The 15805-nt window shown below is 44.4% G+C and overlaps 1 pseudogene; it reads left to right on the plus strand.

Annotated features, from left to right (window-relative positions):
- Window positions 1-373: 373 nt before the first annotated feature.
- On the plus strand, window positions 374-3560 carry LOC136480833 (uncharacterized; annotated as a pseudogene).
- The last annotated feature ends 12245 nt before the right edge of the window (window positions 3561-15805 follow it).

Raw genomic sequence — 15805 nt, forward strand, 5'->3', positions numbered from 1 at the left:
CCGTTTATTTAATTCAAGCTAACTGGACACTACTATATATAAAGTTAATTTCCAATCAAGCAAAACAATAACAGTGATTTTCCCTCCTAAATGTTAGGAAAAATAAATTATCATACGTGTTAATTTTATATCTTATTTAATGTAAAGAACCTTCTGGACTATTTTTGTTCGTATATATGTGTCATGCTCTAGACCATCCTATCTGAACCATAGCACTTTACTTGTTCTCAAGCTTCAAGTTCAAATAACATTACAAATATGCACTTTAGTCAAATTGTTACTATTTGGTTATACTTGATTCTTATTTGTGAATTATCCTATGCTTTATTCTTATTTTCCTATTGGTGCTTTATTTTATTTAGATTGTGCTACCATGGCGGTGGATAATTGGACCATAAATCTAGAATGCGATGGGAAAGCTGAAGGGCATAAACATGTGCAAAGGGAAATGGATAGAGATGAGATATGCTTTTTCAACTTGATTGATCTGATCGAGGGTTCTGGGTACACATCAGTCGACTATCTATACTACAAGAGAAAAGATAGCTTGGTTGTAATACAACAAGATTCTGATGTGATGGAAATGCTCAACGAGTGTGAGAGCGAAAAGACGGTTAATTTGTTTGTGACGAGGCAGAGACTGGCCACTTTAGCACCTACCAAGTCCAACAAAGAACCATCCAAATCTAAACCAAAAAAAAATAAAGGTATTAGAATGCACATATAATTTACTTTTCTATGTATATTTGATTATTCAAGGACAACTATTCCAAGTCATATTAGTTATCGATGATTTATTTTCATCTAAGATTAGCATATCCAACCCCACTGTGGTATGTGACTTAATAAATACAATCTTGATAGTCTAATACAAATATCTAGTTGTTTAATAAAAAGATTACATATTGTTTATTATATTTACTATAAACATGTGTTCATGTCTCCAACATTTGTTTAGCAGGAAGAGGAGGTACAAAGAAAAAGAAAGGATTAAATGTAATGCATACTGAAGCACTATATGCTAACAAGGTTGAGCAGCATGATGATGAGAACCAGAACACATCAGGTACAAATGTAGTTAGATCAATCTCATTCATATGGACTGCATCTTAACCAATTACTATCACTATCATTCTGTTTTTAATAGGTGATGGCAATGAAGTACCTGGTAAACGAAAGGGGACCGTTTTAACACATGTTTGGGATCTACTTGGAGGAGATCGGATAGTAGTAAGATGTAATATGCTTGGACAACCCATTGGAAAAGAAGGTGGCCTTTTAGGACAATTTTTGGGCACCATAGCAAGAAATGGTGGTTACTGTCCTGTTGGTGCCAAAGATTAGAGAGAAGTTAAGAAAAACAATGCAGAAACCATAATTCATTTCATCCAGGTTAGCTAAATTTTACAAGACATAATATTTTTATAAGATTAAGTATATATATGCTTGTTATCATGTCATGAAGTCAAATTCATTCATTAGTGACTTTCTTATTTTAGACAAAGTTCTTATATCCTCATTCATGTGAGAAATGGATATTGAAATCAGTTGGAAGAGATTGGAGAAAATACAAGGCAACATTAAAAAAGTCACTATTTAATCCAAAGAAGAAAAAGTCTGTTTTGAATAAGCGTTGTCCAGATGATATCGATGAAGATCAATGGAAGGCCCTAGTAAAATATTGGAAGTCCAGCGAAGGACAAGTAAGGCACCATTATTGACGCTATTTGGCTTTTTTACTATCACTATCTATACCATTATTGATTTTTATATGTATAATGGTTCATTATCTATTAATTTACTTTTCTTGTAGACCCTAAGTGAGAAGAACAAAATTAGTTGTGAAATGAAGAAGACAACACATACAACTAGTACAAAGAGTTATGCTCGTTGGTCTGAGAACATGGTGAGTCATCTTCTATTTAAAAAAATTATATATGATTCTTCTTACTTTTCCTTTACTGCTATTTTTTCAGAGGCAAACTGATCCTAAAAAAATAGCCACATAGAGCAAAGGTTTACCTCGCAACTCACAGGAAAAGGGAAAAAGGGATAAATGAACCAGTGGTATGCTACATGCACATGAGAATTTTTGCAAATATAAAATTATTTCTATTTTCTAATGTGCGGATTTCTTGCTTGTAGGTTGAACTGGAAAATCTCCTAGACACACAACCAGAGTTAGCACAAAATAGTGAGGGAGGAGTTGCATGGGAAGGTGATGCATTACATCAGGTGTAGGGAGAAGAGAAAGCTAGACAAGTACACGGCATGGGATTACTTCTGGTTCCTAAACAAGTTTACGGTCGAAGAACACACCATTTTAAGGACATTAATATAGTTTCACTAGATGGCTCGTCATCTGATGTAGAGACTCACATGTTGGAGGAAATAAGGCAACTCAAAGAGCATTCTAGAATGCAAGACAAAGTTATTGAAGAACTAAAAAACAATCAAAGGCACCATGAGAACCAAGAAGCAACAATGGTAACAATGTACATTTTAATTTGTAACTTCGTATTGAAATGTGTTACTCAAACTTTATTTCTTTTCTAGGGAAGTTGTGCTAGGAGTGATCATAACAATTCTCAGAATCAAGCGGTGCTTTCTAAAAGAAATGTATTTGCTCTATTTTCCATGTTTTCACCCAATTTAGTCTTTTGGCTTTAATATTGTTTCAAATTTTTAGAGAGTTCACTGTGTTGCACCCAACCAGAATGATGGATTCCTTGAACACAGGGATGAATTGGTAAAGTCACTTTCTTGTGAATTTAATGTGATTTTATTCACAAAGGATTTTTTTATATTAACTCATGCTACTGTCTTTTTTCTCTTTACTAGAATAAAGAAACATGTGAGTCTGAATATAGTGATGATGACAGTCTACTTTTATCCACCACAAGTAAAACAACAAAGAAACAAAAGGTATCTATGAACAACACTTTGCTGTATTTATAGAGGAATTTTTGTCTTAATATTTCATACTTCATTTTATATGTGTAAGGGTCATCATGGAGGGTCTGGAGAGACTACGACCATTGCACACTAGGAGGTGGCTCATGACAAGGTTACATGCAACAAGCGTCAAGCACCTAAACAACTTCCTGTAATGAAGGTAGATGAACATAATACACTTGTTCTAATTGCATGATCTTGATGTACAACTAAGGGTTGTTGGTCACTAAGAGATTATGCCAAATTAATGTAGGTTGGGTCCACGGTGCTACTAATGACTTCAAAATATCCTAATAAGGCTAATGTGGCCTATGCAACTCTCTTGAGCACTGATCCAGAAGCCATTGTTGGTGGAGTTAAGACAGGAAGTCAATTCTACAAAGTGCGTATCGATCATGCTATAGCAAAAGATGAGCCATTAGTGAGGCCTAGGCCTGGGTGCAACAATATTGGTGATGCTCAATCCAAAGGAGTCTCAATTGCTTGGCCTTCGATATTTGTATGTTCAAACTAGCTTTCTTAACTTACATCATTGTACATATGTGGCCTAATTTGTAATCTTACAACTTACATTTTCTTTGTAGGTTCAAATGATTAATGGTTGAATTCCTACATCGATGTGTACAAAGAATAATGGAAGAAGAAGCAATGGACTTTATGAATCCTAGCTAGTTCTTGAATTTTTCTTTCTAGTATGGACTATGTGTGTTTGCTCTCTAGAGCCATATCGTTATGTACAAATACTTTAATCTGAACAAGCACTATGTTTGAAATCATCCTATTAAAATTTGTGGTTTATGTGATTTTGCAGTGTGTCATGTTTGTGTGATTCTATAATAATCGGTGTGCCACATATATATGCGAAACAAATATTTGTTTCCTAATCTGAATATGTTACAATAGATATGAACAAGTGTTACAAACCATGTGTTCCTTTGTTCCATACTGTGCTCTACCATAATGTAGAAGTGTTACTAGAACTAAAAAAAGTGTTACAATAGACAATCACTATAACACTAGGCAAATGTTCCCATAGATAAATAAATGTGTTACAAACTATGTATTCCACCATAATGTGAAGTGTTACTAGAGAAAAAAAGTGTTACAACAAACATCAGTGTAACACTAGACAAATGTTCCTATAGACAAGTAGATGTGTTACAATAAACCAGTCTATAGTAACATGGCCAATTAGAACACACAAAAAAAATATGTTACTAAGAGAGCTAGTAACACTTTTCCAACCTACAGTATCACAAGTTGGTGTTACTGTATCACTATGCTGTTGTAGTGCCTTTGCTCGTCCCGAGCAAACAATCAAACTTAGCCTTGGTGGATCAGGAGCTGCTACTATGCTTCATATTTCGAAGAGTACCAAGTATACAACAAACATACTTCTCTTTGAATGGAAAATTTAGAAATCATGGGGCATATGACCTTATCCTTTGTCTTGGGTGGTTGAGAGACAGAATAGCTTGACTTGAGCACTATTTTTCTCATTCAGCACAAGTTTCATATCGGAGGTTTTGCAAAATTTTTCAAAAGAAAACTTAATGTTCCTCAAATGGAACTCTCATGTCGCTCATATGGTGTATGATTCCTCTCCGAGGCACATTTTTTTATGTTGCCTTCTTTTTCATCCTATCTCTAAAAAGGTTTATGTGGAACTTTGGGTAGGGATGAAAGATGTAGCATAGCTACCTTGCATGTATTATAAAGCCAAGTCCTGGATCCAAGGAGGGGAGTGTCATACTATTAGATCTAGATGTGCATGTGTGTGGAACATGGTACATGGAAATATAATGCTCCTTTATTTGATATGATCTCTCTCTAACTTATTATTTTGAGACATGGCTATCTTCTCTTTATTCATGAGCCTTCATGTGCTCACTTTTTTTAATGCTATGGACTCATATGTCCATACATTTTTTTCCAATACTTTTGCATAGCCCATGTCTATTCTACTAGAAAAATACTTAGAGAGAGATCACACTTTTAGAGCATGGAGCATTTATTTTTGTGGCAAGTGCATGGCATGCTTTTGAGTACTTCTAGTGTAGAAGTAGCATATTAATGTGGCGTGTACGTGATCTTGATCTTGGGAGCATGATAAATCTCTCAACAAGGGTTAACAAGACTTGACAAAACTCAACACAAAGGAAATAGTGTATGTGAAAGTCTTATGTCAAGAAAGAGCATATATGGCTTTGGTAGGAATTTATCACCATTGAGGAAGAATTAAGGTTTTTCAACATTTTAAGAAACGGCGTCGGGACAGCGATGAGCGCCATGGAGGTGGAACAGGGAAGTGACCGGGAGTTTGTTGGAGGCACTTACACCGGCGACATACATGACCAGAGCCCATCCCCAACCGAAGACCGGTGTCCCTGAGGTCAATCCATGGAACCTGGAGGGGTCCTTGGCGATGGCAGGGATTTGGAGCGGTGGAGGCGGCTCACTAGAGCAACGGCGGTGGCACTATGACAAACTGGTGCCCCTTCGGAGCATTTTGACACCTGAGGAGGGTGGCGTGTGGTCGCGGTGCACCTATGGTCGCATAGCAGGGGTTGTAGAACCCGGTTGTGCCTTGCCAGCGACGGACGCGAGCAACGGTGTCTCGAAAGTGTTCCACTCCCGGTGGCATAGCGTTACAAAGCAAATGATGAGCCAATAGCCGGCGGTGGAGGTTGTGGAGGTGTCAAGGAGCTTGCCAGCTAACTCTATTGACCTAAGTTACATCGGAGAGGAAGAGCTTGGAGCTTGCTCCCATGGCGGACGTGGCACTCCAATTTGGTGAGAACCGAGCTACTGCTCGGAAGAAGAAGGGAGGAGAAGAACTTGGAGGGAGATGGTGTGTCCCTACTCTAAACGGAGCTTGCGGTGGAGATGGCAAGAGCGAAGGGGCTCTAGTGGGGTCTATTTATAGCCGGCGAAGTCGGTTCCGCCGCCGGTCAATATTTTCACCAACGACCGGATATTTGTCTCCGCCGCCTTGGATTCCTCCTATTCGCACGTGCCCATACTCTGCTGCTACAGCTCCAGCCTATCTAATCTTGGCCGAAGGAGGAGCGGGGACTAGTGACGGCCATATCGGCGACAATAATCATGTAACCGTGAGCAGCCGCGTGATGGGGAGAGAGAAGGGGAAGTGGGGTCGCAAAGCTTCATGGGGTCCACGGCGTGTCCCTATCTGCTTAACCATTGGTGGGGCGGTGGCATGCGGCAGCGAGCTCAAGGTGGTGATAGACGGCATGGTACTCACGATGTCATCGTCTTGTAGACGATGGTGATGACAGGCGGGGCCACAGCATCAGCGTGGGAGGGAGAAAGGAACGGGAGTGGGCGCATCGGTGCTGGGCCAAGCGGCCTGCTGGCCCAAGCGGAGGGGCAAGGCGGATGCACGCGCGTTGCCGGGCCCGTGGTGACCCAAGCAGGTGGAGGAGGCAGGCTACCTCACGGGCCAGAGAGGAGAGGGAGAGATTGGCCCGAGTGCCATTTCCAAATAGAGAATTGCTTTCCTATTTCCTAGAATAAATCCCAAATTGATTTTGAAATGATTCTAGTTTGAATTCAAAGGGGAATTTGGAAGGTGGGTGTTTATGAAATGTCAGGGAGGGTTGTGGTAATTCATGAGGGTTTCCAAGGAGTTATCCAAGGGATTGATCAAGGATGGTTTCCAAGTAAAGGTGAAGGAGTTTCCGGGAAGAGATCAAGGAGAATTTACTTGGTGCCAAAATAAATCCTAGGGCAAACAATCATCCAATCACACATTCCAGCAAACATTCCAACCATTTCAACCTAGGTGCACATGATGTGTTTTGATGCAAGGTTTTTGGAAGATTATCAAAAAGGGTTTTGTAATATTTAGCTAACCAAATTTTAGTTTGGTGTAAAATTTAAAAAGTTAAAAAATTTTAGTGAATTTAATATGATGCAAAACAATAGTTGTTACAGATCTACCCCACTTAGAAGAATCTCATCCCCGAGATTCAAGTAAACTAGAGGGAGAAACCGAGAGAAGGAGAAAAGAATCTAGGAGGAGGAGGAGGTGTCTAGATCCTGGTTTCTTATTTATCTTACTGTGCTATCAACCTGAGAGTTCCTGTGGTACCACCATTATACCACCCTGCTGATCATGAAGGTATCACTCCTTTGGAGAGGATACCACCCAATTTGGATGAGGGAATACCACTCCGTCACCTTGTTGGTGAGAAGTTTTACTTCTTAACTAATTATAACAGTTGTCTTGTCCATCATTGCTTATGCTTCTAGTGCCCCGTTCTTGAATTATCCGTAGTGATTATGCTGTTTTTTTACTATCCGATCCAATTTTCCAAGCCTCGAGGGCTACCCCACTTACATAATTCAATCTTCCGGTGTCTTTTCAAGATAATCATGTTTTCTTGCTGCCGGCTACTTTTGTCCTTTAGATGTCTTCGAAGTATATCACCCTCTATTCCGAGTTGTAAGGCTACTTAGATGATTTTGGCTTCTGTGATCCACCCTTTGTGCTGATTTCTTGTGTTCCAAACCTTCTGGGTTTGCGGTGCTGATATCCATGTTTTGTTTCTTTTGAGCAACAATCACAGTGTTCTAGGGATTCCATTTCTCATCTACTTAGAATTCCATTTCTCATCTCAGTAATCTTCACTTTGTGCATTTAGCTGACTTTACTCATTTGCTGCCTTTCTGAGCATTCTCCTGAGCGTGGTCTACCCCACTAAGAAGATTTAGCCCTAAATCTTCTATTAATTTGATCTTGATTATTTTTCCCAGGTTTATTCTTCCTTTTACGTGGATTTTTCTCTATCTTAGGTTAAGCACACCCTTGTTTATGAGCGTTTCATTTTGTTGGGAGGCACACACGAATTTCACCGCACCGCGAACTAGGCACAACTTCTTGGAGTACAACGAGAGGATTACAATGTGGGGGCAAGGGAAGAGGCATAGCTAGGCTACGAGTACATCTCCTTGGGGAGCAACTAATCTACTTTGTCGGCGTGGCTTCATTCCTGGGCATCTAGAATCCTTCCACTGAACTGGAGTGCGGGTCAGCTTCTTCTCTTGGCGGTGGCTAAGTGAGAGGGAGGATAGATTCTATGTCCGAGGCTTTCATGGGTGGGGGTGCTGGTGGTACTGCAACATCCATCCTCCTTCTTTTCGGAGGGTAGACAGGAACTCCTTCCAAGATCACGTGCTCTGGCCCGTCCATGGCAAACATCCTACGCTTGGCTATGGTGAAGAGGTAGGCGTCCTTCAGCTACTAGGTGTGGCGGTCTTTGGCTTCCTTTAGGGCTTCGGCGATGGTAGTCTCGTAGCTCTCGGCGGTAGCTGCTTGGGCTTGTGCTTCGGCGATTTGCACGAGGAGCTTCCGGGCGAAGATCTCGGTTTCTTCGGCTCGGTGGATGCACTTCCTCAACTCTGAGGCCTGCCTGGCATGCTGCTCATCCAAGGCAAGCAGGTAGGTGGTCAGGAGCACCATGGTGGGGTTGTCATCTTGCAGGTTGGGTCTCTGCAGGGCTTCCATGCGGGTCCTCCAAACTGGTCAATCCTTCTGCCACGGCAAGAAGAATCCCATGGGCTTTTCGTAGATTCAGCAAAGGTGTCACAGGGCTTTGCGAGCAACAGCTTGATAGGTGTGGGTGAAACGAAATCCAGTGGCGGTCGTGCTCCAGGCTTTAGTGATGTCGGGGAAGTCTTCACTCTTCGCGACGTAGATGGTGACTTCGTATCGCTCTGTGTCGTGCTCTTCATACTCACGGCCTTCATACTAGGGGCAGTCTTGGATTCCAAGTCTCTGCATGGTGGCATACAGAAGCTTAGGGAAGCCTTCAGTGTGCAGGCAGTAGCTGCTGGTCCAGACTCCTTCTGCCATTTTTATGGGCATGGGAGGAATCGGCTATGGTGGTTTGCCGGTGGAAAGCTGATGGGTGTAGCTGCTTTTGCGAGGGGTCAGGGCTCAAGGTGGAAAAAGGCTGATGGTGGATTGTTTAGGGAGCATGGAGTAGTAAAAGGGAGGGCTTGGTCTTTTGTAGAGGGCCGGGGTGAGGCTTGTCTTGACCAGCCTTTGACTGGGCCTAAAGTGTGTGGGGGAAGGAAGGGGACGTGGGGATGGGTCCCACTGTCTAGTGCGGCGCTGTTGTGGACAGGTGATGGGATGCGGCGACGCGGGTGCTGTAGCTTGGGTGACCGTGCAGTCGGTGGTCTTCCATTGGAATGCGGGGCTGTGTCAATCCCAAAGAAAGGGGTGACCCATGGGAGGAGGGGCTTGCTTTCTTATCTTGTAAGAGTGGCATTGTGTCATTTTTCTATTTCTTCTTTTCCTTTTGGAGGGTTTGAGCCAGACAATCTCGAAAATAATTCTGGTGACAACTGAATTTCCTAGGGTTTTTATTCCACTATTCTCAACTTCGTGGATAGCTTTGGGCTTCCCGTAGGGTTGCAGGCGTATTACAAGGATATACAATATTATGATGCTACAAGAGGGGGATCATGATAGCAAATATGGTGATCGTGAGCTCTTCTTTGTCTAGACACATCTTGAGAGCTTCAATTCCTTACTTCCGACGATATACTTCTTCTTCTTGATATTCTCTTCGGCAATCTTCTACTGGCAGCACTTCTTTTCGACTTCTTCTTGAACTCTTGGATATTTTCTTTGGTAATCTTCGGCCGGCAGTACTTCCTTTCTGAATCTCTTGAACTGGATTAATACTTGAATGGGGCTTAGGTGTGTGATTAGTGTTAACGGTGGGGTGTCTCATGGTGATCAAAGGAGTAGCCGGGGGTGCTTTTATAGGCAATGGATGGTGGGGTTAAGGGGTGAGTGCGCGTTATCAGTAGCGGCATTTGCACGGGCATCACGGCTAGGGGACGGCGTCGTGGGGGAAAGCAGCAGCATCGTGGAGGGGACAGCACTGAGCGGTGGATGGTGGTGTTGCACGGTGGTGCGGTGGTCGGGAGGCAGCGGCGTGATGCTGAGAGGACGGCACTAGTGGCGTGTAGTGGTGGTGGTGGTGCAGGGGAAGGACAGCGGCGCTATGCGAAGGATGGTACTCGTGTACGAAGGGCGCAGGTGCGTGGCTATGTACGCGGCGTCTGCAGCTTTCGCGTACAGTTAATTGTGCGCTTTTACGGGCATAGCCGGTTCGAGTAGCTGTTGATCTCCTTGTCTTTACTCTCTGCTAGTTTTCTATCTTAAAAATATCTCCGGTGGTCTTTGGTTGTATTATTTCCTAGGCCTACTCTTTATAGAGTGGGATCAGAGGGAAGAGCACAAGATGAGAGAGGAGGTTTATTTCTAATAGCGCAAGGTGAGAGGAGAGACACACCTAAGGGGTAGTTGTAACATTATGCAATAGTCACAACAAGGAATTTGACTAGGGTTAATCTAGCGCAAACAACGTTGGCCTTTTCTATTCCTACGTATAGCTCCATGTGGGGGTACTCTCAGACTTAATTTTCATACTACCCTGTCGACACTACTCATACTTTTGAGGGGGATGAGAAGAGAGAGAAAACCTATTTTTGAAATAGAATGTCAAGTTAAGGTGAGAGTCAAGGCTATAAGCAATAATTTTCAAAATAGGTCTTTAGAAAAAATGTTCCTATCTAACGACCATGCTAAAGGTTTTATCCTATAGTCCAAGTATGGCTCTGATACTACCCTATCGGGCCCCTAATTTAGGGTCCTCTGTGCATCGTGTATCAGATCCTGGATCAGTAGCTGATACGTATAGTTGAACAAGATTGATATAAAAAACCATACCTTTATTGCTAACGGGGGAAACATGTTACATAGTTCGTGTTTACATAGAGTGGGCCTTTGGCCATATATTGATTATCGAAGTTCTATCACATTGGTCCTAACACGTCATGACTCCATTCCTATAAGCAACTTGGGGTGCGGATGAAAACCCCATTCTTATGATTAATCTTATATCTTAATCGTAGTAGTCCTAGCATAGCTTTCTAGCTTTGTCTTCTCATATACTCCTGTTGTTCTATCCTTGCGTAGCTTGGATGGTTCCATCTTGTAGATGCTCCTGTAGCTTCACTCCTAAAAATATAGGATGGAGGGGGTTGAGTACAAAAGTACTCAGCAAGCCCTAACTTTGGGGCAAGGTGGATGGCGGAGGCTATATTTAGTGGTGGTTCATAGTGGTCGAGGTGACTTACGGTGGTGGAGGTATAAGGTGGTTTATGGTGGTGAAGGTTTTCATGTTGGGAGTGGAATTATATATACAGTGGGTGTTTGGGCCCTGGGAGAGTATCAACCCTTCTCACCAGTTCCCGGAGTTTATGAGTTATCACAACCAGCTCAGTTGATTACTACTTACTAGAGTACCACAGTTTCATTATAAAGAAGTCTAATCATATGTGACCTCATCCCATCATTTGCCCATTCCAAGAATGTGGCTATTTGAATAGATTCAATACACTATGCAGAGGTTGTAAAAAAATTGCCCACATGATAGACACTGTCTGACGCCATCGTCTTGGCTTAGATAGGTCCAATGGGACCCCGTATCCGAAAGTACGCGACCATAGAATTCTATATAATTCTACCATGGCTTCTCAGGGGTTGGAAGATAGCAACAAGGTTAGGATAAATAGAAGCGTAGAGAGGATAACTAAGGTTCTCTAGTTCTAACTTCGGTAAGCTTTGTCTTCTACTATTCAACTAGGGAATGACTAAGGAAAAGACACCAGCAGAGTATGTTTTCCTTCGTAACAGGGTCCTACTTGGCCTACAAATGGGAGGTGGACTACAAAGGATTCAACAAGGCTATAAAAGTCACCCTCGCGAGCTACCGCCGATTCAGAATGCAAGGTGCATCCATGATTAACTCAAGTCTAAGCACTATGCTTATACTTATGATTAATACTTTACTCCCCCTAGGACCAGAATAAAGCACTCAAAAGAGTCATGATCCTGATGAACAATATAAACAAGATGCTTACTTGAATCAGAAGTTGATTACCATAAAAGTCTCAGAAGCAAGCTCAAGTAGAACCCGATTCCGCTAAGGTACAAGCCGTAGAGAGAGTACCGACCGACCGGCACTTCCTCCAAACTCTTCCCTCACACTCTATCTTACTATTATTTATAAGACTAAATCTTATAGAGGACTAATCTTCCTTTGATATCTAGTTCTAATCCTGATGGGGAGGATATGAATTAGGGTTTCAGAATGGCTCCAGGGAGAGGGATAGAGGCTGCTATATATAGGGGCGCCTGGCACCCTCCCCCTCTTAGTAGCCTCGTTGGTACTAAACTTTACACCATATCTCATTAAAATGCACATGGGCCTTTATGGGCCAAATTCTGAATTGAGCCCATAAATACATATCATGGCTCTATCTCGTCCCTTTATTTGAACCGACGTTGAGCAACGGCGTAGATTGATCCTCAAAGGTGGTGGAAAACAACATCGAAGCGAAGACTGACCAACGGGGCCCACAGGCTGGCTGGCCCCACATGTCAGCCTCTCGAGGTCTGCTTCGGTGGGTTGCTTTCTGGTGTGTTCTAGATCCTTCCCAAGTAGTTTTCATCGTGGATAAACGTGATGTAATCTGACAATTAAGTCCCCCTTGACGGTTTTCTGGATAAACCCTTCTGCATTCACAGATTCACCAAAACTCATGAAATTTATTAGTTTAAACCCCTATACCTATGTTTGGTGATGGAATTAAGTATAATTGGTGTTAGTGGCCGTCAACATATGGCTTTTGAGAAAACTATTGAGCAGACCCCAAATGTCATCCACAACCCTCCTCACTCAACTCTCCCTATCTCATTGACGAGCGGACCCCGCTCGTCAGCCCCTTCCTCTTCCTCCTGCTAGCCAAGCTGTGAAGGAGGAGCACCACTGGGCACGGCGGCTGGGCCTCGTCGGTCGGGGCGTGGCAGCCGAGGCTCGCTGGCCTTAGGCATGATAGCCTAGAGCTTAGGCCCGTGGCATTTCCTTTCAGTGGTGACGAGTGAATACATCGGGGGCAGGACCAGATCTCTCCTTTCTGCGGACAGGAGTATAGTAGAATGGAAAAAAAATCAAATTAGTATATTATAGCCAGTGGTAGGTGGGTTGTTTTTTTTTGAAATTGCCCACCTACAGAGTAGGTAAAAGTAGGGGGAGGCTGCTTTAGGATTTGTATTAGAGGAAAAGCTGCTTTTGGGCAAAGTACCTACGGGTCTGCACCTCTTTGGTTGGCTTTTAGCTTTTGGAAAAGCAAAAGCAGGTTGAAAAGCCCAACCAAAAAGGGCTTCAATCGGACGTGATCCTCTCGTCTATATGGGGGGTGGTCTTATTCCAGTAGAAAACAAGTCTCAAGTGCAATCTTCATGTCTCCTACACACAAAATAGATCCAAAACCGATTTGGAAGTAAATTTGTTCGGACAAGGGCAGGAAAACCGGCCTGGCCGATTTCCTTGGGTTAGGGCACTAGGGCCGGCTAGGCAAAACAGTGAAACCGACATGGCCGGTTTGTGAAGAGGCATGGCTGGTTTGGGGCAGTGAAACCATCCTAGCCGGTTCAGACAGGGCTGGCACCGTCTCCTTCCTTCATCTTGTTTTGTGCTTTGAATTTTGTCACACCAAATATTTTCAACATGTCCTTGATGTTAGGAACTTGATGGTATATCCCAATTTCCATGTTGGTACACTTTTGGATGTCAACATATGCCCCCTGTCTTTAAGTGAATTTTATATGAACCTAAAAACATAAAAGCACTAAAAGGTTCTAGCCGGAGCACCATCATGGATTCATAGGCACTAACAGCCATGAGCGCTGGGAGCCACGCCCATTGGGACCACCATCGCAGGCGATGGGATAGTGCTAGATTGACCATGCTGGTCACCGTTGCGGATGGGTGGGGACCGTGTCATCATGGAAGTCTCACGGGTGAGTCACCAACTCTGACCCCACTAGAGCTGCCACCATGGCATTTCCCTCTTCTCCCCTAGTCTGACCGCACCACGCTCCTCAAGGCCTTTGACAAGTCCCGCACGGGCGTCCATGGCCTCATGGAGTCCAGTGTCTCTTGCATTCCTGTGCTCTTCATCCATTTGGATCCCTAAGCCTCCATGCCCCTTGTGCCCCTAGGCATCTCCATGCCCGTCGTCTACAACTCCCTCCCGGCACCCCTCACCACTGCAACCTTGGTCGAGTCCGCTCGCAGTTGGGGCCTCTTCCACCTTGTTAACAACCACCAGACCCATGACGACATCCTCGAGGACTTCTCCCATGGGAGCTCGCCACTTTGAACGAGTCCCCGACTGCTAAGAATGCCTCTATGAGAAGAGGGGAAGGGAGGATTTCCGGGAGAGGGAGGGATGGGAGGGGAAATGCCTGGTGCCATTGGGGGCTGGTGGTCGGCGACGGGCTGCGGGTGAATCATGGGGTGTGGTTCGTGCACGAGGGGAGCGGCGGGGCACTCGGTCTTGTGGGCCTGGTGTGTCGTGCGCGAGGGAAGAGGCTGTGTGGGCGGTTTATGTGCACACGACTTCAGAGTCACCGGATGAAACACATGGTGGTGGACGATGTAGTGGGGGCATGGGTGGATGGACGAAAACCATATGGCAGACAAGCAGGCTGGACAACGAAACGCATGAGGTGATTTTCCTTCTTCATATAGTAAGAGTATCTCCAAGAGTACCCAATAATCCTTTCCAATCCATGATTTTTGGGAAGAATGAAAAAAAAATCCATCTCCAACAACTACCAAACTCATCTCCCAATCTTTTGGCACTTGCGAAAAACCCACCATGCGCGTAAAGATGCACAGACTCACATCGCGGATGTTCTCCCAAACGCCCGTATCCTTCGGCCAATCTAAAGGTGGAAGAGTGGAGAAAGAATAAAGAGTAAAAAAAGGGTTTCTAATGCAAATGTACAAGAGAGAAAGAATATATAGAAGTGGTTAGCATAATTTAGATATCGTATAGGATTTCTAATGTGAAATTGTTTTTTATATTTTAAGACTGAATTATTGGAAAATATCAGAGATGATCTTATTTATTCCTCCTAATACTTTTTGGCGTGTTGGATAACTCCATAATTTTGGGAAGAAATATGAAACTCCATAAAGCGCCTAGGTTCCGCGCGCTGAGAACGCTCCAGCTACTGTTTACATACTGTTCACGAATCCTGTACATCCACGTGTCGTAGTGCGTGTCTTCATTCAGCTACGGTTCGAGGCGCCGCCCCATGGTTCGTCCGTGTCCCGAATCCTGTACATCCACGTGTCGTAGTGCGTGTCTTCATTCAGCTACGGTTCGAGGCGCCGCCCCGTGGTTCGTCCGTGTCCCAGCCTGGGTTCCGTGCGCTGAGAACGCTTCGGTTACTTTTTACATACTGTTCCCACGTGGCGTGGTTCGAGGCGCCGCCCCGTGGTTCGTCCGTGTCCCAGCCTGCGTCTATGAATCTCAAGAAAAAAAAAACACAACGCCTCGCCGCCTCCGCCTAGCTCCCATTCCACCTTCTTCGTCTCCTCCGGCCGCCGCGAGCCCGGATGCCGGCTCCCGTCCGCCGCGCGCGCTGATGCCGCCTGCCACCCGCCGCCACCGCTTCGTCTCCACCTCCTCTCCCTCTCACCCCGGCCGCAGCGCTCGCGGATGCCGCGCCTGGCCGCTACACATCGATGCCCCAGAAAAAAAATGCCTAGGAGCCTCGCTGCCTCCGCCTCCTCTTCGTCCTCCTCTGCAGTCGCGGCGCGTGTGGATGCGGCGCCTGGCTGCCTCGCCTTGGTCGCAATGACTTCATCCTCTTCCTATCCCCTGGTGCCAGCAAGCGCGCGGCAGCTACGCGGGCGGGCCGCTTCGTCGCATCTTCCTCTCGCCCAGCGGC

The sequence above is a fragment of the Miscanthus floridulus genome, chromosome 9, assembly GCF_019320115.1.
Source record: "Miscanthus floridulus cultivar M001 chromosome 9, ASM1932011v1, whole genome shotgun sequence".
NCBI classification, from domain to species: Eukaryota; Viridiplantae; Streptophyta; class Magnoliopsida; order Poales; family Poaceae; genus Miscanthus; species Miscanthus floridulus.